Source organism: Ixodes scapularis, unplaced genomic scaffold (assembly GCF_016920785.2).
Source record: "Ixodes scapularis isolate PalLabHiFi unplaced genomic scaffold, ASM1692078v2 PGA_scaffold7__128_contigs__length_106722199, whole genome shotgun sequence".
NCBI lineage: Eukaryota > Metazoa > Arthropoda > Arachnida > Ixodida > Ixodidae > Ixodes > Ixodes scapularis.
Window position 1 is genome coordinate 101783618 of NW_024609882.1, and position 23781 is coordinate 101807398.

The 23781-nt window shown below is 47.3% G+C and overlaps 1 protein-coding gene across 2 annotated transcripts in view; it reads right to left on the reverse strand.

The window, feature by feature from the left end:
* Window positions 1-6271, reverse strand: part of LOC8028247 (clotting factor G beta subunit) — a 47279-nt gene extending 41008 nt beyond the window's left edge. For both annotated transcript variants that reach the window (XM_029987165.4, XM_040501571.2), the window contains exon 1: window positions 6108-6271. The gene's annotated coding sequence lies outside the window, so the exon portion shown is untranslated. The remainder of the gene's footprint in view (window positions 1-6107) is intronic.
* Between the last annotated feature and the right edge of the window lie 17510 nt (window positions 6272-23781).

The following is a 23781-nucleotide window of genomic DNA, read 5'->3' on the forward strand; positions in this document are numbered from 1 at the left end:
GCAGCGCGTGTAATTCCACTCGGGCACCCTGCTTCGAGCTTTAATAATTCAGCAAAATGTATGCTGCGCCAACAGCACCTAAAAGACGAGGCCTTTACATCTCGAACGTCGTCACTAGTGTTAAAGCCCCTCTATCCTGGGTGATCCTGGGAAAAGTATCACATTTCATTGTTGGACAAATGCTCGAAGCACGTGCCGCGTGCCACTTCTGGGAAATTCCTGGCGGCTGAAATTTTGCTCAGTGCTGCCCTGTGCCGCCACGATCTTCCCAAGGGATGCACGCTGTACGTGCCTCGGGCGTCAACAAACCTTGCGCTACTTTTGAAACATGAAGCGGCTCTAACTAGTGGATCCACGCAGCGCCACCTTGCGTCAGCAAGCGTAGAGAGCGCGTCTTGCAGCGTCTCACAACGGGTGCGACGCTAGCAGGCGGCAACGCCAAGACGGACGCGTCTGCCGCTTTGCGGTTGCTCTCGTCCAGGTTGACCGTGTTTGCCGCTTGGGGCGGGTCGGGGATCCGATGACGTTGTGCCTAGGCCTTGTCTTTTAGGGGATATTGATTGCGCCCGCTACGTACTAAGCACTAAAATGGCGGCGCCCGCGAGGAATCTGGAAACAGAAGGCCGATTGTCAGACCTCGGCCTATAACAATCCCTTGGTGACACCGTCAGAGTAGAACCACCTGCCTGCTTATATCAATTACATCGTTAGATTTGTTTAAAACTGCCGTTAACAATGCTTTTTCCCTATGTGTTCCGCAACTGCGCTCAATTCCTGTCTATGTATTTTTACTGCGTTGCACGCTCCCTTCCGTAGCGACCTTTGGGTCCCGACGGTACTCCAATAAAAAAAACAAAAAGTAAACTCTAAGCCTAGCGTATTTACCGGCTCCTGAATGGTTTACTTTTAACAGAAACCTCATGCCTATAAACCCCTTCCCTCTGTATTACATATCGGCCGCCAGGCCGCGCCAGTTTTCGCGCACATAGCGAACGCGCAATACTATGCAATATGGTCGTAGCATTTACGGAACAAGAGATAAACTGGGCGTTAGATGTCTGCGCAGCTTGTGACGATATTGGTTCACGGTATAGGGGAAAAGGTTGGCCGGTGAAGTACGACTTGGGGGTCTTTAGCGTACGTCGTGCAGCGGTGCAGGATCACACGGTCGCCGGTCTTTTGGGATGCGCGATCAGATCAAATCGTCAGAAATGTCATCTAAATACTGTAGCGCAGGCTTTTCGATGTTTCTATGCCCAAACTTGGGAAGTAATTCGCAACTTAGACGATTACTTGTTCTTCATTTCTTTTTAAAGTAATTTATTACTCTGAACAATTCGTTATTCGTTACGTTTTTACGGCGTTTAATAGTTTGCTTAGTAATTTTGTAACTAGCACGCTAGATTTTCGATTCCTTAATTTGTAATGTATTGCATTCACAAACTGCAAGGTGTCATAAAAGAAAATTTACACGGTCTTTTTTACCGCAAAAATAAACTGGGCAACGCCGAACGCTCATTCTCTGCCCAAAGGTAGCGCTACAGGTCACAACCAGATGCCGAAGTTTCAGCCCGATTCGATAAGTCAATCAAAAGTTATAAGTGATTTTCTGAAAATTTCAATGGGAAAATGGCGGCCGACGGAGTTTTCGAACAGATGGGGCTCTATGACACCAGAAACTGAAAACGGGCAAAAATGGGCTCAATTTTCCCATTGAAATTTTCAGAAAATCACTTATAACATTTGATTAAGTTATCGGATCGGGCTAAAACTTTGGCATCTGGTTGTGACCTCTAGCTCTAACTGTGGGCGGATAATGAGCGTTCGGCGATGCCTGGTTTATGTTTGCGGTAAAAAAGACCGTGTAAAGTTTCTTTTGTGACACCCTGTATTTTTCGCGAATTACTTTTTAATTACTCGTTATAATCATGGCCCAATATTACGAATTTACGAGAGAACGCCCCTTGTCGAATGACCAGAACCAAAATGGTGAACGCGTAAGAAGACTAATCTACAAACTACGAGGTGGCTAGACTACAGCCTTCTTCTATCTCCTTAATTTACTTTTTCAGAGAGAAACAGGGGGGAAAAGGGGGGAGGGGGGGGGAGGATATTGTACTGCGGGTTTGCTTCTGTGCGACTCCATTTTCTCCGCTTAGCACGTGTTAAAAATCCTTTAAAATCGCTGTTGTGTAGTTTTTTTTTTTCTTTTTTTTTTGGGGGGGGGGGGGGTTGGTTTTAGGGTACATCATGGTGCAGGTGTATGGCATCCAATTTTTTTGTTTTCTGGAACCCGTGCAACCGGGGAACTGCATATGCCTGCGCGCTCGTTAGGCGAGGTTAAAGGCACCACCTTCATAAAGGTATATAGAAAGCATTCGCCTTTACAATGACCATAATAAAGTTTCTGACCTGGGGAACTGAAAGCAACACTGCAACACGCTTTTTGACAGCATCAAAATTGGGCGTATGTATTGGTTGAGAAGTATGTGGAAAACATTACGTGAAAGTCGCCTAATAACTAACATACCTTTTTTCCCCAAAATCAATAAGTGTTACGGTGATCCACTGCATTCTTAAAGTAAGTGACACACCTCCGGCCCAGAGAATTTACCAAGTTCCGATTCTTTTGAGCAGTTATGGCTCACAGCCGGAAGTTCTCTGACGCCGCGTTTGCACGAGTGCATGCAACACCAGAAGACACTTTCCCAAAAGCCTTGATGGCGAAATGAACCAGGAGATTTGACGGGATTCATATATGCTAAATGCCACTCATCTACGGTTGCGGCCGAAAGTCCTGTTTGGAAAACGTTTACCTTACTTGGGAGTTTCAATCGCTGCAATCTTCGGCGAAGGATGAGGCTGAATATATGTTAAGATCTCAACTACCAGTCCGCCCTGTGACGCTGAGCTTGACATCTCACGCACCTATGGCATGGCCAGTGACATAGCGTTGACTACTTTTAGGTCTGAACACCTTTGCAGATTGCGGCGATTGGCTCTTCCGAGTTTTGGAAGAAAGCATGTACGAAAACTAAGAGCGCGGCGCAGAGCAGACATGACCGTGCGAGGTCTCGCTAAATTTCGAACAGCATGTGAAACTGTCCTGTTCTGTTGATGTCCTAAAGTATTAAGTATAGGGTCAGCTGGTTGTGCATAATAAACATAAATAGCGCGAAAGACAGACAACCCTATTGCCTCCTTGCTATGCTTTCCATTTCATTTTGTCTTTTTGAATTTGGTTATCTTGGTTTATAATTACTTTTACCTTTCTTTTTCTTGTAACTGCATTAAAAACATGAGTTATGAGTTAGCGCTAGTCGCGTTTAATGACCCCAGGCTAGCGGTTATACTGCACTGGCTAAATTTCTCATGTGCAGTACGTAGCGATGTCTCCATACAATGGCAGAGTAAATTCCCGCTGTCTACACAACTAACGACTCTTTTTTTTTTTTTTAGTAGTCCCGCCTTTGGGCTTTTGTGTCCTTGCCTGTCCTTTGTGCTATTTAGGATTATTTAGCTATCGCTGTCCTCACAAACAAAAACAAGATTTTTTTAATATAGATTTCTCCTTTAAAGTTAAGCATGCCACTGTTGGCTGTAATTTCCACCGTCCCGCGCGCAGAGGTAAAGGACGGAACTCCGCTGCGCATTATCAATTTTCCTTAGCTGGCAGAAATGCGGATGCTGCGGAGGTGAAGACGAAATAATCAAAGCCTCCAATGCTTGCCTGAATTCTCATGCAACGGAAAGACCTTCAAAATCCAAGAGCTCGTCCTTCCATCTCTCTCAGTTCAATATCAATAGCCTGGAGGAAAGGCATGCGCACGTTGTTTGAGCTCGAACGAATTACCGCATGGCCCATAGAAACCAATCGATCAAAGAATGTACGTGCCGACACCATTGACCTTGGCATCGGACGAGCAAGCGCAACCCTTTGTACGCGCCTGCTGTCTGTACGCGCGCTCATAATGTGCAAGCGTTCTCAAAGGCAAGACGCTAGCGCTCGTGCCCTTGACTTTATTAAGGCGAAAACCTGATATGTCTCATCGTTCAGTCGACCTTCAAAGTCCTTGAGCGAAAACACGTCGACGACACAAAAGGTACCAAGACGTTTACGTGGCCACTCAGGCGAATTGGAGGCAATGAAATTAAGAAGGATGACAAAGCGAATTAAGGGGAATCAAAATTAATTGAGATGAAATAAAGTGAATTACGAGGAATTAAAGAGAAGTAAGAGCAATCAATGAGAATTAAGATGGACGACAAAGCTTATTAAGAGGAATCAAAGTGATTTAAGAGGAATCAAAGTAAAGTAGGAGTAATCAAAGCTAATTAAGAAGGACGGCAAAGCTAATTAAGAGGAATTGAAGTGAATTTAGAACTAAGCTAGTTAAGATGATGAGTCAGCACATAGAGGAGGATGATTCAGCACATTAAGACGGATGACTCAGCACATTAGGAGGAGTGTCTGTCTTTAATGCATCGGCGCTGGGACTTTCGCCTTTAAGTCGACTTAGGGATAACATGAGAGACCATGTGAATTTCAAAGGGGTCACGAAACAATATCGGGTTGGAATGTTCATGAATTTGCAGAGACGTACTGCTCCTAGTCTGTCCTAAGTATACTCGCACACCACCACTGACTGAGAAGCTTTATCGTCGCCGTGAAATTGTGAGGATAAAAGGGGACGATTTTTTTTAGTCTTGCCTTCGAGAAGTTTGATGACGTAATTGTGAGATCGAAACCACCCGCCTAACGACAGTCGCGAGTCCGGCTCATGGGTTGGACACGAGAACTGCGTGAACACTCGACTTCGGCTCGTAACGATCAAAGCCTCAGCAGCCACTCAAGTAGTAGCTCGTGTCCAACCACTGCGGTGATGAGAAGAGCCGAACCTTAACAATGCCTGGAGCTCAGCCCGCGTTCTCTTTTTTGCCAACGCCTGCGCGTGGCTGATTAACATTGGTGGCATAGGATAGGCACCAGGCCACGTGGCCGCTTGTTCTGGCTCCGAGTTGAGGGGATGAACGATGCTCATATTTCTCGAATTTTCTCGGTGACTCTCATTGCCTAGAAGGAAAGCCTAAGGCAAGTTTATTCAATTATTAACCTTAGTGAGTGATTTTAAGTAGTTTTGAACGGAAGTAAAAAAGAAAAAAAAATTCGTTTTATGGCTTCTTTAAGTGACAAAGCTTATCGTACTTTCTCCTCAAATTCGGTTAAATAAATATTCCTACAGCCGTACATAATCACCCTAAAACAAACTTCCGAGGTCTACAATACGGACGAGGATATTTATTCAGTGTGGTGTGACTCCTAACCCGAAAACGCACAAATGCGGATCGAGTATAGAACGGAAGTGACTGCAGGAATGCGTCAATCATGGTTCCATGTGTGAAGGAAGAATTAAGTAATTTTAGCAGTGTATTCCGCGGACATTTTTGAACTCGCCGTCCAAAGCAAAATTTGTCAGACCAGTATGTAAACTCAAGATACGCGGAGCGCGATGTCGTCCGCTTCGTGCACGTGGGTTGCGATGATGTCACAACGCCGAGCACTTATTGGCTGATTGAAAGAAAGAATAGCTGGTAGACCTCAAAGGCATCTAGCCGCTCAGGACCCCCCACTATCTCTTCAGTCAGAGCCAATCGGAGCTCGGCGTCGTTCTGACGTCACCGCCACTCCTGCGCAAGAAGCAGACGACTTGGGGCCCTAAACTCGTCAAGCCAAAAGTTGGAGTCGAAAGTGCGCGGAGCGCGCCGATTGGACGCCGGCGAAAAAAGCGCCAAGTCATCGTCGTGAGAGGCCAATCGATGCACTCCGTCAACTTCGGCCCCAACTATGTGTTCGACGAGTTTAGAGGCCCTGTTCACCGCACTGAGTCCGCTACACGAAGTGTAGCTACCCGCGCGACCGAACTGCGACGCGACAACAGAGTTGGTCATCGGACGACAGCCCGCCCCCCTCTTTCACGAACGGTCAGTCGCCAAGGCTCCGAGGCGTAGCAGCTCGCGCAGGCGAGACACATTCAAAACAAAGAACGCTCCCGCTCTCACTCTTTACCCAGCAAACACCACTTTGAAAAGAAAGTTGACGAGCTCACATTTCAGCTGCCCTGCACGATCGTAGTTGCCGCTGCACTAACAAGGCCGCTCTCGGAAGCGAGATTGTTGTCTCAGCCTCCACGCACAGCCCCCAGATTCCAATGCGGGATCGCTCGACTCAATAGCGCCTGGAAGGAACGGCCTGCCCTTTTACTCCTCTAACGTCACCACGAGCGGATACACACAGCGCCGCCTAGGTCGCGTCTGCGTCACCGCAGGCGCGTCTTGGTGGGGCCTTACAGCGGGCGCGACGACAGCAGACGGCGACGCCAAGACGCACGCGTCGCCGCTTGGCGGCGCACCCTTGTCGAGCTTCGGCGTGTTTGCCGATTGGGGGCGGGTCGGGGCCTCACCAACGATGACGTCATGATCGGGCCTCGTCTTCTGGCTGCTGTCGCGTCGAATTGCCGGCGTTCTTTCGGCGCGCGCGGACGCACGCTCGACCGGATCGCCGTGGCCGCGGGGTAAGAAGTTGGCGTCGTCGGCGACCTTCCGCCGCGCAACCGCACGTGTCCGGAGCGGCACGGTAAACAGCCGGACGATCTCATCAGCGCCGGGCACGGAATGCCGCCCCTGTCATTAGCTCCCTGCTCGGACATCGAGAAGCGGTGACGTCGCCTGGTGACGTCATGTTTTGTGTTGATGGTCTTTGTGGTCCCTTGCCCTTATTCAGGCAAACTTTTATGATATGTGTGCAATGGCGCTCAGCAGTAGACAATTTCATGTTTTGAACTAGCATTCTCCGGCTCGCGTCTTTACCCATTTTGGGAGGTGAAAAGACCCTATACGGCTAAAGCCTCTTTGAAATAGCTAGTGCAATGTGACGGTCGAGAAAGTCCTTGAAGTGGGGAAGGGCGTTTCTGTCCTGTTAAAGGGGTGAAAGAACCCTCTATAATACATTGCGCTCTGATTATAAAAAATAATAATAGCAATAATAATATGGAATGATGCCGTATTTTCTGTGTGTCAGCACACTGTGTACAGAACTCAAGGGGAAAATTTTGGTTGTAAGTAAAAGGGTAATAAATATTCCACACTTTGTTCATAGTGAGCACCTGGTGCCTATTCGGCGCGTAAAACTTCTCACGCAGACACCTTTACAAATGTTGCTTTAGTAGGTCACGCAGCAACTTGTATAATACATGAATCACTATTAACGTGCTGTGTCATTCACAGATTTCTCAAAATTTTAACATTTAACTGGGAATACTGCGCTAACTATGGTCGAGAAAATACTGTACTGAGATGCAGCAATTTGGACAGCCCTGCCGTTTGAAGCCCGCAGCGTGAAGGCAGATTCGAGAGATCGGCAGGCTGCCGTTCACTCGACCTCCTCCTAAAAATAACCATCCGGACGAGTGACCGCTGCGACCCACTACGGGAATGACTGAGTAAAGAAGACAGCTTCACTCATTAAAAAATGAGCGGAGAGCCCCTGCATGCGGGTTCTCATGCTAGTCCCCAGTGTTCACATGTAATTCTTAGCCAAAGCCTTTCGATTTGGAAAAGTTGTCGAGTGCGTTTGCTTACGCCAGTTGAATCCTGTTGGTCGGTATGAAAGCTCTCGAACGATAACGAGTTCGCGACCTCACCTGCCAAAACGCAATAAGAAGTTAAAAGGGCGACGCATAGCGCTTCTATCTGTATAGACTCGCAAGAAGTAGGGCGCGAGGCTTCCACAAGCACAACCTCGAGGCCTACCATGTATAAAGGGAAACCTAAGCGGTTCTGTATCTGAGGGGAAAAAAACACTTCAGTGGCCTTCGTTCGGCTTCCAGGATCACGAATATCGAAATTATTTTTTTTTCCACTTTGGTGCACAGGAAATCATTTTCAAAGTACCGCTTAAGCCCCTCCTTCCTGGGACGTGACGTCACACTAGGAGTTTTCGGGATCTCCGCCTTCGCGCATCTTCAGCGCCTGTCAAAGTTATGCACGCGCACTTTCGATATTTTCGAAAAAAGGTCAGAAAGAGACGTCACCGACTGGTGTCAGTGCGGAAAAATATACCGGGCAAGTTCGCAATTGCACGCGCTGCCCACACGAGCGACACGCTCTTTGCAGCTCAAAGATCATAGCATGACGTCACGATTTGTCGGAGGCTTTTTGCGTATCTCTCGCGTTTAGTGACATCTTCGGGGAAAACAAAACGTGATATTCGGATTTACGAGATAGAAACACCCCAGAACTCACTTCGAACTCGTTTTTCGTCAAGAAGTGCGTCAGCTTCCTTTTAACTAACCTAGTCCACCAACTACACGTGTGCTATAGTTCAAATATTTTGGGGTGCTGACTATGTACAGGTGCAGACTGTATGTGTTTTTCAAGATCGTTCATTATGACGAGAAGAGAATAACTTTATGAAGGACACACTATATACACTCCGTGCGGGAACTATAGGGGGCGCTTTGAAAAACGCGCGTAGCGCCGCTAGCGGATGAGCTGGCGTTCAACAGTGAGGCGCGTTCAGCAGCCTGCGGCGCCTTTCCGCGTGCGAAGCTGTGGCGGTAAAAGCGCGCACGGACGGAACTTTTCCTTTTTGAGCCGATACGTTGAGGGTGACGTTGCATGAGTGCTGGGGCAGACCTAAGAAGGGCATCTAGCTGTTCTCCACTTATTATATATTGAGTTTGAGTCGTTATTATGGGTAATTTCTCTAGTTACGACCGAAAAAAGAGTTGGAGCAATTTTCCGAAGAGCAAGACGTCCGATGCCGTAATTGCTCTGAGTGGGAAATTTGTTTCGGTCGTCGCTGTAAACGTAGGACTGCTGGAATGATGATATTTGTAGGCGAGCGAGATGTTCACTAAGTTTCTGCACGAAGTGTGCCAAGTTTCATTAAGACAGCAGGTGTGAAAGTTAAGTTTCTAACGAATAAAGAAATAAAGCTGTACGGGATATCCAATATTGGACCCAAAATGTTTTGTTGTAGCGGGCTGTGCAAAGTGCAGATTTGGGCACACAGGTGCTTGGACTTGACAATAACATGATACAGCACTTATTAAACCAAAAAGAGGTGGCATAGGGAAACCAGGTGGAAATTTGGTTTGGGCGGCGTAACTCTTTGGGGAACCGGTTTTTACCATGAAAGGGCAGTCACGAGACTACCACTCGTCCTGGGAGGTGGAGACTTTCAAGGTAGGCAGGGACTAGTGGACTCTACTTCCAATTGAAACAACTTTACGAAAGGTGGTTCCAAAGCCGAGAAAACAAAGTTGTCGGCCAACTTTGGTCGTCAAAGGCTTTTGCGGTCAGCTGTTGTGAAATAGCCTGCAGTGCGAGGTGCTGATTTTCGGCAGACAGGTACTTTACATGCCCGTAACTCGACGCAACACTTATGCCACCAAGAAGCTATGCCACCAACGAGAGGTGGCATAGCGAAACCAGCGGAAATTTATTTTGGGCGGCGTAGCTAAATGGGAGCCGGTTTTGACAGTCAAAGTCTGTCAAGATAATACCACTGATCGTGCGAGGCGCAGACTTTACAGGTAGGAAGGGACCAGTAGGACGGTACTTCCAGTTCGAACAAGTTTGCGATAGGTTGCTCTAAAGCCGAGAAAAAAAAATGTTGTCTACAGAACTCGGGGTGTCAGCGCTTCCACAGCCAAAAGAAGGCTGATAAAAAAAAAAAAAGCGCACCACGTAAACTTCCCACTCAAACGTTGATTCTCCAGTGATTTCGAGTTTCATTGTAGTTTTCCTTAGATTCATATATGTCACTTTTTTACCGTTCGAACCTTTCTTCATGAAGTACAGATTGCGTGCCATACTTGTCCGGAAATATCATAGACACGTACGATGGGGACGAAACTTCTCTGGAGGGCATTCACCCAAAGAAATTGGCACTGCATACCCGCGAGTGCGGGATGGCATTTCAGTTCGTCCCATCGGCGCTAACGCATGTAAGCGTTACTGGTACGAAAACAAACGTAGAGCGCAAAGCGGCAGTGTTGAATATGTCAGCCGGGCCGACACAGTGGCAGACATGAGCGGGAGACCAAATTTCTCGGGTCGTATGGCGCGGGTCCATTGTTGTCGCTGTCCTACAAAACATCGGCGAGGTGAAAAACTGAAAAACATCGGCGAGGTGAAAAACCCACGAGATACAACGCATAACTACTGAAGTACTTAACGATGCAGCACCGGCAGCACTTCGTGCTGTGAACCCAGCGCAACCGCACCGCTCCGACCTCAATCCGTCCGGACGTACGCCGGCGTGGTTTCGGTTTTGTTTTCTCTGGGGTTCTCACTGCCTACCTTCGGTAACGGCCGCGCGGCGGCGCGCCAGTCGCGTCGCACGGAGTGTATAGATGATCATTTCCTCGATATGCTACAACTTATTTTGTGCTCTAATGAAGAAGAAAGTTTCCAACGTCTAATTTGTGTAAACAATTTGTTTGTTTTTGTTTGTTTTGGTTTCTTTTTTTGCCTGCGAATAACGGACCAGGTACGGACTATGCTCGACGTGCTGACTATGTCAGAATTAATTGTGTTTTCGTTTATTACTTTAATCATGCCCCTGTGGTTATGCACCGAATGCGGATCCGGAAAATTTGAAGGTCTTTGAGAAACATTGCTTGCCCGAACCATGGCCTCCGAGATTTTCCGCGCTCTAATTACTCTCGTCAGGTCATTGCATGCGCCGGTGAAGACTGTTACTGGGGTGCGCTTGGTGGCGCTCGCAACCAAACTATCGGGTCTCTCAAATAGCTCCCAGGCTTTTTAAACCAACAGCAAAATTCGGCTTCTTAACTTATCGCGTTACGATTTTGTGCAGCGTTGCGCACAGGTGGTGCATTTTTCTACAAAATTTACAAAGATCAAACTTACCTGAGTAAAGAGCAAAAAATAAAAACACTTAACTCCTATAAAAGCGCAGCGAAGCAACCGATCTTGAAACCATATAGGAAACCATACAACGCTGCACAAAATCGTAGCGCGATTAAGAAACCGATTGTTGCGGTCCATTTAAAGAGCCTGGCCGCTATTTCAGACACAAAGTATAGTTCATGTATAGGCTCCCTACGGAAGCCAGAGTTGCGCGTTTATCTCCGTAGCGCTGTCTTTCCTGCACAGCATGTTGATCCTGCTCCCCACGTGAGGGAATCCAGCGAATAGCGGCGCCGCGCCTTCGAGGCGCGCGGCGGGCTCAAAAGCAGAGGCACGTCTACGCCGGGACGCGTTCAACGTCTACTTTCCTGCACGGCATTTGAGTCTTCTCCTGACGTGATCGGATCTCGACGAATAGCGGCGCGCTGGCACGTCGAAAACTGACGCGCCACTCAGGGTCCCGTAGGGGCGCAACTCAGGGTCCCTATACAAGAACTGTAAACCAAACAATACAATGAAATAGCCGCGAATTATCCTCATCACCTTTATCATCGGTCTACGGAACTTCAGAGTAGCACTAAATATGCTCCCCGCCTCTCTCCGCAACACACATATATTTGTCACAAACGAAGTCGATAGAAATTTGAAGGTTCATGTTTTTAAAGCGCCAAAGATGTAGAGCAAATGTCCATGAATGTAAGTGAAGTTCAGAAAGCTCTTCTCATGCACGACGACAAAAATATTTCTTTGCCTTTCGCCCCGGTCCAGACAGTATCCGCAGAGGACAAATATACGTTCGCATGAGAAGAATGGATAGTTGGCCAAGTCGGTGGAATGTCATCGTGTCATGGTCATGTAATACGCTTGCGCGGGATTGTAGTTCCCTAGAATGAAACATCGTCTTCGTGGGTGTTTCTAATCAAATCCGTCAGTTAAATGATGATAATAATTGGGTTGTGTGTATTTATACATCCTAGAAGTTGGTCTGCCTCAACGGGCGACAAGTCTCCCAGCAGAAGATGAGTAATTTAGCCAGTGCAGTACTACCGCTGGCCTGGGGTCTTTAACGTGCACCACACAGTAGTGATACATGACAGCACGGCGGTACGACGCTCATCCAGATTGAAACGGGCAGGGCTGAAGATTGAAAAAAAAATTGGGTTGTGTGTGTGTTTATACAGCCTAGAACTTGGTCTGCCTCACAGGGGCGACGAGTCTCCCAGCTGTAGATGAGAAATTTAGCCAGTGCGGCACAGCCGCTAGCCTGGGGTCTTTAACGTGCACCACGCAGTAGTGATACACGACCGCACGCCGGTACGATGCTCAGGCTGAAGATTGAACCCAGGACTCCTGGGTTCTGCAGCGCGAGCTTGAGCTGGTGTGCGAGCTGGTGTGCGCTAGCCCACTCGGTCACCGGACCCCCTTCATCAGTTGATAGTCAGCGATCGTGAAATGTGTTTCTTCTTCGTTTTCGACATCGTATTTTCCCGCTGTTTCGACGATGAATAGATTCGCACTAAATCTTGCACTCTGGAGTATCATCCAGCGAAACAGTGCAAAGACCGGAGCAGCGAATAAAAATTACGAATGAACAAAGGTGGACTTACTTGTCTCTATTCTGATGATGAGAACAATGAAAATGCAAGTTTCATGCTTTATGCCGCGGGCTCACACTTGACAGCATGCTGAAGGGCCATTCTGTTTTCGTTTCTGGTGTGGTTGTGAGCGCCGCATGGGGAGCTCTAGAGAACTGGCTCGGCTCGCTTTTTCTGCTCGGCAGTCGAGCGTTTGGACAGGCTGCAGCAGAGCGCAAGAGAAATCTCCGAGGCCATGCTCGAACAAAGCGAAGCTGTTCCTGGAGACACAGGCTCATAATTGTTCGTAGGCCAGTCCCTCACCTCGCTTTCGCAAAGCAGACGGCCCGAAAGCGTCCAAAATGCGGAGCGACGTTCTTTATTGCCAAAAAGCCCTGACGAAGCATAAGGGAATGAGGTATACAAATTAGGTACTGCTTTTATTTACACATCGGGAAAGTAGTCAACCCCAGTGGGCGTCTGTTGCCGCCGTTGCAGACGAGAAATAAATCCAGTACGTACGACTGCTAGAATGGGGCCTTTAAAAAAACACTGAAAACAAGTCTTTATTTTACAAGGTTTATTTGGAACATTTCCATTTTCCTTTTAAATAAACAATTTCGCGCAATATTTACGTTGTTAGACCCAATTTCGATGGAGGTAGCCCGCTCTGTAAGCCCCGCCCAGGGACGTAGCTGGCTATACGCTCCAAATCTCGGCTGTTTTCTCGATTGGGGAAATGATGGAGATGGGGAATGTTCGTTGTAAAATTATTTCTCCGTGCCGCGGTAGTTTTTTCTTCGACTTTTTTATACTTCAGAAACAAACTCTCTATTGGCGACGTGAGCGATCGAAAGCGTCGCTCTGGTCGGCCCACCACAATTGGCCGAATGCTGGCTATGACGTCAGGAAAGGATGTCTCAACGACGGAAATAAGAGGAATGTAGGAACTTTACTTTTGGTGGTGTCGGCAGTGTTGCTTTGAGAGCGCTATGATTTCAGGCTTCCACCATGCCCATTACAAACACCATGGAACTTGTTGTTCACAAGGTAATGACGTCACGAAAGGTAACCGAACGAGGGCGCCTCTGAAACACCTCGCCGCTAATACTCCATCTCGTGAGTTGTGTGCAGCTGAGGCAAAAGCACAGGCGCCACCGCGTAGCTTTCTGATTTGCGTTTTGTTCACGAGCACTCGCAAAAGAAAAGTAAATCTAAAAGCCACGTGCCTTTTGCTGCACACAGGCGTCCATATCCGTGTGCGCTGCTGCTGAGCGCGTGCTGACGGCGAGCTTCCGCAGTCCTTTTGGAGCGTGCATTTAGCACCTTCAAGGCTGGCGCTCTTAGCAGGCTATTAATGGGAGCTCGTTCTGAGCATGCGCTCTAAACATTGCCCTCAAATATGGCGTTTAGTGAATACCTCCTATAACGAGATCGTCCTTTCCGGTTTGTTTTTCAACGATAACAAACGCGGCTGCGGCGTTTGCGTGGAGCGTGGAGCTCGTTCATCTCATCTGTTCTTATGAGTGCGAATCACTTCGGGTTCATAGGGGTGTTTAGCGCAAGCTATCCTCAGCCGACATAGTTTGCATCAATTAACTGTCGCAAGTACTTCAAGTATTGGTATGCACACCTTTATTCACTCTTATCTATAACATGTGGGTCCTGGTTTCTCCGTGTTCCCAGCGCCCACATAGTATAGGTGTGCTTGCAAGCACCACGGGTTGATAGAGCAGCGGGCTTCATCTTCCAGCCCGCGCGGTTTTTCAGGCTGTGTTCCAAATCTCACCCGAATGAAACCGAGTTACTCCGGCGGGTTGTGACGTGTTACAGCACAGATTGAAGAACGCTGGACGCGAGTAGGTTTTGGAACGCCAAAGTAGATAAAACAGCCAGGGAAATTTTAGAAGCGTATGGAATAAAGAAGGAGGGGGAACAGAACTGCGTGAGTCAAACTTCTGTGTATTTACATAAGAAGGAGATTACTTTCATGGACACGTGTTGATGCGAGTGTGTTTTTTTGTGGGTGTTTTCTTCGTTGGGTCCTTTTCAATAAATATTCAGTTGTCAGTTCAGCGCTCGTCCTGTGTACTCCTTTTCCTCCCGTCCTTGTCGTTTGCGCGCTGTTTCCATTATTTCTAACGCCAAGGTACAAAACTTTTACCCTGGAGTAAGATCGAGTAAATTTTGGAACACGGCCTCAGAGTGCACGTGCTAAGTGGGCACTAGAAGGATGAAAAAAACCACAACCCGCTTGTTATAAAAATTAAGGGTGCACATACTTCAAGTGTTGGCTTGTGCTGAGTAAATGTACCAAGGTTCCATCGCGTTTTTTATTTGTTCATCTGGCAGCGGAAAGAGTATATCGCAATAATTTGTGTTTTCACGTCAGCGATTGAGGACCGTCATTATCGAACGTGCTTGTTGAGCAATTTGTTTCGATTTTTAATTTTTTAAGAGATTAATCTAATACATTTCTCTGTGATGTAATCTAGGCCAGGCTGTCGGAATAAATTCCATCACTGGTCGTTTCTTCGTGATGCGTTGCATTTCCTACATGTTCGTTTTTCTCTTAATTATTTGCGAGTGTCACGCGAAGGCGCTTAACGTATGATGTTATTGAAATTACTTTCGCGGTACCGGTGTACCATCACTCTAAAAAAACGTCTGTGCGTCTACTTTCACGCACAACACTCGGAGAGCCAATCAGCGCAACTTACGGAGGCAGCTCAGCGAATGACGATGCTGAAACATCTGTTTAGATAAAAAAACGCAGTCCGAGTTGTGACACTAAGCAATGCAAAACGTCACGCTTGCTTTGCTTAATGTCACAACTCAGTCTCCGTTTTTCAGTCTGAACATGTGTTTCGGCATCGTCATTCGCTGAGCTGCCTCCGTAAGTTGCGCTGATTGGTTCTTCGAGAGTTGTGCGTGAAAGTAGACGCACAGACTTTTTTTAGAGTGATGCAGGCCAAGGGCAAGACGCCTATTCTGAGGTAAAGAAGATGACGTTCCCTCTCCTATCAGACTTGTTTTTAAGCGTCAAACGAATACTCTTTTTCTAAAAACTTGGCTTAACCAGAAGACAATATTTGTTCTTTGCGGTGTCGACTGTTTTCTCTGCAAGAAGCCAGAGAGTATAATGAACGTATTCTTAGTGTTGTGTATCGCACCAGCGTACTGTATACCGTCTGCTGCTGTCGGCCATTTAGCGAAAGGGTACCTTCTGTCCAGTCTGATCCAATCATCCATCGTCTACTATATGCGCTCGCCTTCAACCATGTCATTGGCATAGTCATTGAACACTGTGCACAAGAAGACATTTTGTCGCTTACGAAGTCGAGGACACAAATAAAACGGCGGCTTTGTCCGCCATCAAACGGCCAAGCCGTAGAACAATTTTCCTAGAGCAAAAATCGCCGATTTCTACCAGCGTCGTCCGAGAATTCACCGAAAGGTTGTTGTCCGATCATCGTGTCTGGCACCTAATTTTAGAATAATCTTCCGTGTACCCGTTGACCACCGATAGCAAACGAGGCCGGCTCACTTCCTCTTCCATATCGGTGAAAACGTCAGCACAGTATGCGATAGCCCATCTCTTCCCAGTCTTTATTTTTTCTCCCAATCCCTCTCTCTAGGATAGCGCCGAAGCAGTAATTGGCCCGAGCTCGTAGCGTGGCGTCCGCCGAAGCACCGACTCCATTAGGAGTCTTAGCCGAGAGCTGAGGCGGCAGTCGCGTCAAATTCTTGCCCGCACCCGGCGCAATAGTGGGGCGGCGTTGAAATATGCTTGCGCAAACAGTAGATAGCAGCGAGGTGCCGCTCCTTCTTTTATGCTTCGTTACGCTCTAGGTTAGACAGGTTCGACCGCAGCCCGTCGGAGCCGATCAAACAACGCCAGAAGCGCCTCCTCGCGGCACCCAAAGATTTGGTGCGTGTACTATCACCGACCAAACCAATCCCGCTCACTACGCGTCCCGCGTTTCCATGTTTTCTGTGTAGTCGGTTTAGGCATCCTGTGTTGCCGAGGTAGCGCTGCGAAAAGCGACATCGGTAGGAGTTGTTTTTAGCAAAACAAACTTCAGCGCCTCAAACTGCCACATATGTAGAAGCGTGCCCTCTGTGGTGCGGAACGAGAAATCACGAGAAAAATAAACGAAGAAAGAACCCAAATTCGAACGTCCTCGAAGCGCAAGTCAAAGCTAACACGCGAAGAGCGTAAGCCATGAGACACTGTTTCACCTGTTCTAAAGTAAAAATGGGAAAAAAAAAGAAACGAAACCGTTGAGACACCAAAGGTTCTGACGTCACCACCCCGAGATATATTGTCCTAGAGGTGGTGCTATGAATGTGGCACCTTCGTTTGCCTTGCGTCGTTGAATCAAGCCGATTTCTGATGTCCAAAAGTGTTTCTTTCTGTTTTTCAGCACTACACAGAGAGAGAAAAGCTCACCCACCATGCCGTAAGTAGGTGAGCTTGTACTGCCCAAAATGAGGGCGCCACAGTTTGCTCAAAGCTTCAGCGTAGGAGGCCTTTAGCCGGCGATAGCTAAGTCAGAAATACAAGCAGGGCCGTGACGATTGGCTCCATCGGATCGCGGTGCCGACTGCGGTCCAACTTAAAATGGAACAGAGTTCCATCTTTCATTGCGTCGCCATCCTGCTAATGCAATCGCGAGCTTTGTTTTCCAACTTTGGTAGAACGCATTCTCCAGCGTTGCAAAGCGGTTATCGAACATTCCAACAATCGCCTTCTCGGCGCTTCCATCCTTGTGTACTGCCATAGCCTCCTCTATACTCACAAAGGCTGGCAGTTTAACGACGGAGTCATAGAGTGCCCTGTCGCAGATTTGGAGTCTGGGGATCTGGTAGCACAGAGCATCAAAGAGCCAGTTCTCGGGGAGCCTGGACGTCAGCGCACAGCTTTTGCAGCGACGAGGACCCGAAACACACTTGTTCGCTCGGGAGAGGTGTGTTTCGGCGGTTCGTCGCAGCGGGGCGCCAGTCACGTGGCTCTTCTCCCATCCGTTGTCTGCCGCTTCAACTTCTCCATTTCGACGGAGGCTTCTCGTGGCGATCTGCCAGGCTCTGTCAGTACGTGCAATCCACTTGTAACGATAACGAGAAAACCCGAAATTTCCATCGTTCTAGCCGATTATCGTTTTATCTGGACCACAATCTGATCGTTCCTAGACTAGAAACTCTAGAAACTGATCATTAGAAGCAATGCATCGTTATATGTGGTATCGTTATAAGTGGATCGCATTTATATAGGAGGCTATAGGGTGCTGGGCTGTGGAACGCGTTCTCAGGATACGCAGTCGTTCTTTTCTCCCGCGTATGAGACATTACGTATACCGCAGCCCACTGAATCTGCACCCTGTGCCGGGGTACGCAATAATCCCCGGATATGTGCATGCAACACCTCCGTGAGAAAGAAGCCTCGGTGCTTTCCCGCGTCACTAAACGAGGCCGCCGCACATAGCGGTGGACTGCGGCGTCAGCGTTGATCGGCTGAAACTTCGCGCTGACTGGACACGATTTCCGGCCGAATGCTCACTCAGCACTCGTGCACAATGTGTGTCCTGCGACCGCCTCTTTTCTAGTGAAGCGACAAACCTCTGGCACGCGATCTTTCTTATCCACGAGGTATTGAGCCGAGTATACGTGTTCCTCCGTGCGACGTCGACGTCCTTCCGTTAGAGGAGTGCGTTACGGGAAACGGTGATATGAGCCAGCTAAAAAAACGCAATCTACAGGGTGTCTGAAATAGCAGCCAGGATTTTTAAATCGACCGCAAACATCGGTTTCTTGGCCTATCGCGCTAGACTTTGGTGCAGCGTTTCCCACAGGGGGTGCATTTTTTCTATAAAATTTAAAAAGACCGAACTTACATGAGGAAAACGTAAAGAAGAGAAAAAGACTTAACTCCTATGGAAACGCAGCGAAGCCACCGGTCTTCAAAAAACAGGCGCCCTATATGGTTTGAAGACCGGTGGCTTCGCTGTGTTTCCATAGGAGCGTTTCCATAGCTACCTTTGGGCGGAGAAGGAGTGTTCGGCGATCCATAGTTTCATTTTGCGCTGAAAAAAAACCTGTAAATGTTTTTCAGGACACCCTGTATTTTAACGGATCTCTATGCATGTGATGAGTTTCGTCAGACAGTATCTCTTATCGCACGCAAATACAATTCGTTTTCATAAGCCTCATTAGTAGAGGCCTGCCGTGTTCGAAATGAATGCAAAATCAAAATCGTATTATTGTGCAAACAGTTCAAACTGTTGCAAATGGCGTACTTCAGACATTCCATGTGCGTTTGTCGTCTGCAACAGGCATCTTGACACGTCTCGAGGATCGGAAGTTGCCGTCGCAAAGATTTCAGAAACAGCCGATTCTAGGCAAACTTCTGTCGTGGTATGTGTGAAATCCAGGCTTCGTTTATCTATTATTCTTGAAAGTTTAAATTCCGCGTCTGATTTTTGACCGATCATTCTTTCAGGGCCAAATCCAGTCCCATGTGTTGGTCCATAACAACGCCCCTAGCAACGGTTTGTTTGGAGCGGTGACGTCACACTTGCGGGGCCGATAGCATACGATGCCGTACGCCGCCGCACATCTGCCGGCACGACTGGCGAACGGTATCAGACGGTAGACTGGACGCACCGGACGTCACGACAGGGGGGCGTCAGGCTCGCGAACGTGTTCAGCCGAGCAGCCGAGCCAATCCAGTAGTAATGAGCGGGGCCACCGTTCCGTGGACGGGTCCTAGGACGGGTGGGGAACTGCACCTAAATTGCGCCTAGCTTCGTAGAGCCTAGCGTCGTAGCGCCTAGCGTTGCTATAGATACTGCCGCCCCGTGGCAGTATCTATAGCAACCGGTACTGGCGTTCCTACGTTATTTCCTCGCGGCGCTGCGTCGCTTCGTTCAGGTCGGTTCAGGAAAGACCGCGCGGTGGGCCTGGGGCACGCCTAGCGGCGAGCGGCGAGCTCCCCACGGCGCCCAGCTTCACGGCTCATGTGATCCCTGCTTAACTTTTTTTCCCCTCCGTTGATTTGCTTTTACACGTGTCATATATCGGGTTTGTTATTTTCTTTTTTTAATTCAGTGTTTTATAAGCGATTTGTTGTCGCGGCTGACTCTGGCCGTGAAATGTTAGTGCGTTCGATAAAGTAATTACGCCACATAAATAACAACGCCGCAGTAGTAGACTTTATACTGTCACCTAGAGAAGCCAGCACGGTACACAGAGTAGACACGAATCCTCATTGATGGAACACACATCTCGGCGGAATTGCTGATGCCGCACTTGTGTCCAACGTGTTCCCAGCGCCGGCCTCCAGCGGGTGACGTGGCGACTCCAGCTCTCCGGCCTTGTCGTTTAGCAGAAACAGCAGTGTTGCTGGTCCAACTCCCCCGTCATACGGGACACGTACCTGGGACGTCATTTGTGAACGCATCGCTTGTGTTTACAAGTTATTCGCGGTGTTCTAGCCGTTACCGAAACTTAAAGTAGCGAAATATTTTACTCGTTGCCTTTTAATAAAGGGCACGCGTTGCCCACCTACGCTACCTCAAAAAAAAAAAAAAAAAAAAAGAAGCAATGTGTTACCATTACCGTCACGTTACTCTCGCGTTTTTTTTTTTTTTTTTTTTTTTTATGAATTAAAGGTTTTATTCTTTTGACGTTACAGATTTGCGTAAGCGCCACGTTCTAAGAAAGATTATGTCCATGCAGATGCTTAACATAACTTTATATTTTTTTAGTCAGATTTGAATACACACCAGGAAAAACACAAAAAACGAAAACATTAACATTTGCCCCCCCCCCCCCCCCCCCCCCCCGCACAGAAACGCGGAAAAATTTATGTATACTGTTTTTTAAAGTGTTAGAAAAAAACATCTAATGACTAATATGAGTACGTTCCCCGTTACACAATAGAAGTAGCGTAAGTTCGTTATAGTTACTAGGGAGTTTTCGTAGACCGGCGCTACCCCCTCCGCTAAGCGTTCCGCAACGAAGAAGTTGCTACTGCGCCTGCGCGTCGATAGCCTTGACTCTGGAGCTCCCGCTATCGTAGCGGGTTGCGGAGGGCCTTGCGGGACGGCGAAAACGATCTCCGAAAGCTCTTTACTGTTTCAAAAACGCAACGAGTACGTTACTTCGTTACAGCTTTCAAAGCAATTACATCACAGGCATTCGCCGTCACTTGGAACCTGTTACTACCAGTGTTGCCAACTCAAAAATTAAAAACCCGCAGTCGGAATCCCAAAAACCGCTAAAAACCACTAAATCCAGAACACAACGCAAAAAAGACTTTTTAACAATTTTTTTTTCTTTAATTCTTGCCCAGAGCTATAATAACAGTATAGATCACATCAATGTCATCTGAAAGAAAGCTTTCCTTTTGTTTTGACTAGAAAGCATTGCACGCCACGGCACAGTTCACACAGGTGATCCAAAGCCAAAATTGCGGAGTGAGCGCATACGAGCATGGCAAGGGACCCTTCAGCAGTGCGTGACTAGTCAGACTTCCGTTCAACTCGTAGAGTCGTCTGCCTGCCAGAGGAGAAAAGTGCAGCGGCTGAAACATGCTTCTTTGTTGCAGCGTGCGCGACCGAATCCACGTGCTTCGCAGATAGTTCCCTTCTGCAATAGCGGCACCTGGCTCGTCTGCTATCACTAGGAACCTCCAGTAGCCAGTCTTTTCTAAACTTTTGAGCGGACTTCACCCGACCCATTTCACTAAGCAGTGACAAAAAAACGTCAAAGGAACATTGGAATATTCATGCTGTTCCAACGTGCGCGCACAAAACAGGGAGACATGTTCCGATATTTGACGCCTTAATGTTTTGATGACGTCACAAGCGTTGCCCTTACTAACCAGGACATTGCTTAGAGTGAGCAAAGACGACTGTGGCTGATTATGAATATGATAGGTTCATAGTTGACAGCAAATTAATATAAAACGTCTATATTTCTAAAAAAAAAAACGCCAAGATTGCATAAGACCGGCCAAAAATCCCGCCGCCCGCAAAACAATAATTTATCCCGCTAAACAGAACCAAAAACCGCTAAGTTTAGCGGGAAAACCGCTAAATTGGCAACACTGGTTACTACACACAACACTGGCTATTCGCGAACCTGCCCGTTGGGGGAGAGCTGGAAGGCGCTGCAGCGTCCGTCGTTCTGTCCTTAGTTCCGAGGGTTACGCGCGGAGCCGCAAGCCACGCCGAGGGACTTCCTCATTCCAGACGCAGGAAGATACATCGCATCGCAATCCACGCCGTCACCCTTTCAGCTTTTAAGACAATCGCGAGACTAGCTACAAGTTACGACACGTGTTGTACATCTCACGGAGAAGGCAATCGATTGAAAGTCCGTGTTCAAGCGCAGTTATCATCAACCTGAACGCTTGGTATGGCAATACGTAGAGCAACACTTCGTGACCGTTCAAGTTCTTTTAACTAGAGGTTATTCTTCTCGAGTGTCTCGGCAAAATAATTACTCGAATTCGAGCTTGTCGAATAACATATTCGTTTCAATATTAACTAGTCGTACTACACTGATGCTCTTCAAACGTCGCTGACAGCTTCAGGAATGTAGGGCAGCCACAATAGCACGTTATTATGGACCCGCGCCAAATATGGGCTTCGTACCGTCGCTAATAAGCAAATCGCGGAGCGAGACGCGTGTATATAATAAGCCGCGCGTTTCTAAAGCTGTAATTCACTCCAGTGTCGTCATTAAAAGAAAGAAAGAAGTAATCGCTTTGTCCACCCTAGTATACATAGCGCCTGCAGTAGGGTCATCGTTACTTTAGGATGACTATTACTTCCGGTCTTGTACACGTTCGTCGAAACAACTAATCGATTACAATTACTCTCCCTTAAATTGGGCTCAAATAGATTACTCGATTACTTGACAATATGTGTGGCTTTTACTTGAAAGAGTAACCGCTCCTTCTCCGATTACTTCCGATTTCTAAAACGACGCATTTTTCTTGCGGTTTGCACAAGATTCATTCGTATTGTTCATTGTTGGATTAGAATGACCGAACTCTAAACTAGTTACTTAATCCAGCAATTTTCGTAAGCCCTTCTCCTGTCGGAACCTTGGTTCCAGGATGCCTCGGTAGAAAACTTGTACACATAAAGGAGGTGGAAAAAATTCAGCAAATTTTAGCACCTCTAAAAGTAATCAGACTACTATCGCTATTACTTCCTTATAAATTTACTCCAAAAAGTGATTAATTTCAGGTAAATTGACTACTTGAAATCGATTACGGTACAAGTCTGATTGCTCGTACAATTGCTTTACTAGGTCACGCGAATTCTTGCTACGCGCACTCATTGGTTGTATGGAATTCTTTAGATAAGTGCCACACCTCCGCACTCCCCGACAGAATAACGTAGGCAGGGTGTTACCTAATGCCCTAGAATCTACTAAAACCTGAAAAATATTTTAGCAAAACTACCTTAGAGTATATAAAGCTGAACATTTGAGAGATGTCTGTCAGGTTGGCTAAAAAATTAAAACGTAAAAGGAACACCAACCAATCCCTAAATCTAGGGCCCTTAGATCTTAGGGATTGGTTGGTGTTCCTCTTGTTTTCTAGATATAATTAAGACTATGTGTTTTTATATCTACCTATTCTATTGAATTAAAAAAAACGTTATGTAGTCATTCAGGATGATCGCCGTGGGTCCGAAGCCTTAAAAAAACACTGAAATGACAAAAACAAATTCTCAGGGTATAAGATGGGACACATTTTCTTTTAAAGCACTTTTACCGTGTAAACTAAATATTTTTTTACAATATTTACGCCGCTAGACGCCATTTAGGTAGAGAAGGTTCAAGTGGCAGCCCCTAGGCGCCGCCCGTGCTTGCACCGTGCTTACATTTCTCATTGGCTGGAGAGATGATTGACGCGTGAAAGATTGGTTGTAAAATTGCATCTCCATGTCGTAATTGCATTTGAATCGAAGTTTTCGTATCTTTGAGAAACAAATAATCTAGATAGAGCCATTATTGTTGCAAAAGTATTCCGAAATTGTACGTTCCACTTTGGTTTGAAACGATAAAGGACGTGGCTGCCGGCGTGTGCGGAATTCTCAACGAGCTCGTCTAATTCTATGAGTTTGAGTTGACATGCGTTGACAGAAGTGTTTCGATGAAGATCTCCACCGACGTAGTTCGCAGCAAACTGTCGCAAGCACGCGCCTTCGGCAGCGCTGTGTGGGTACTTTCTTTTGTAGCGGGTCTGGCC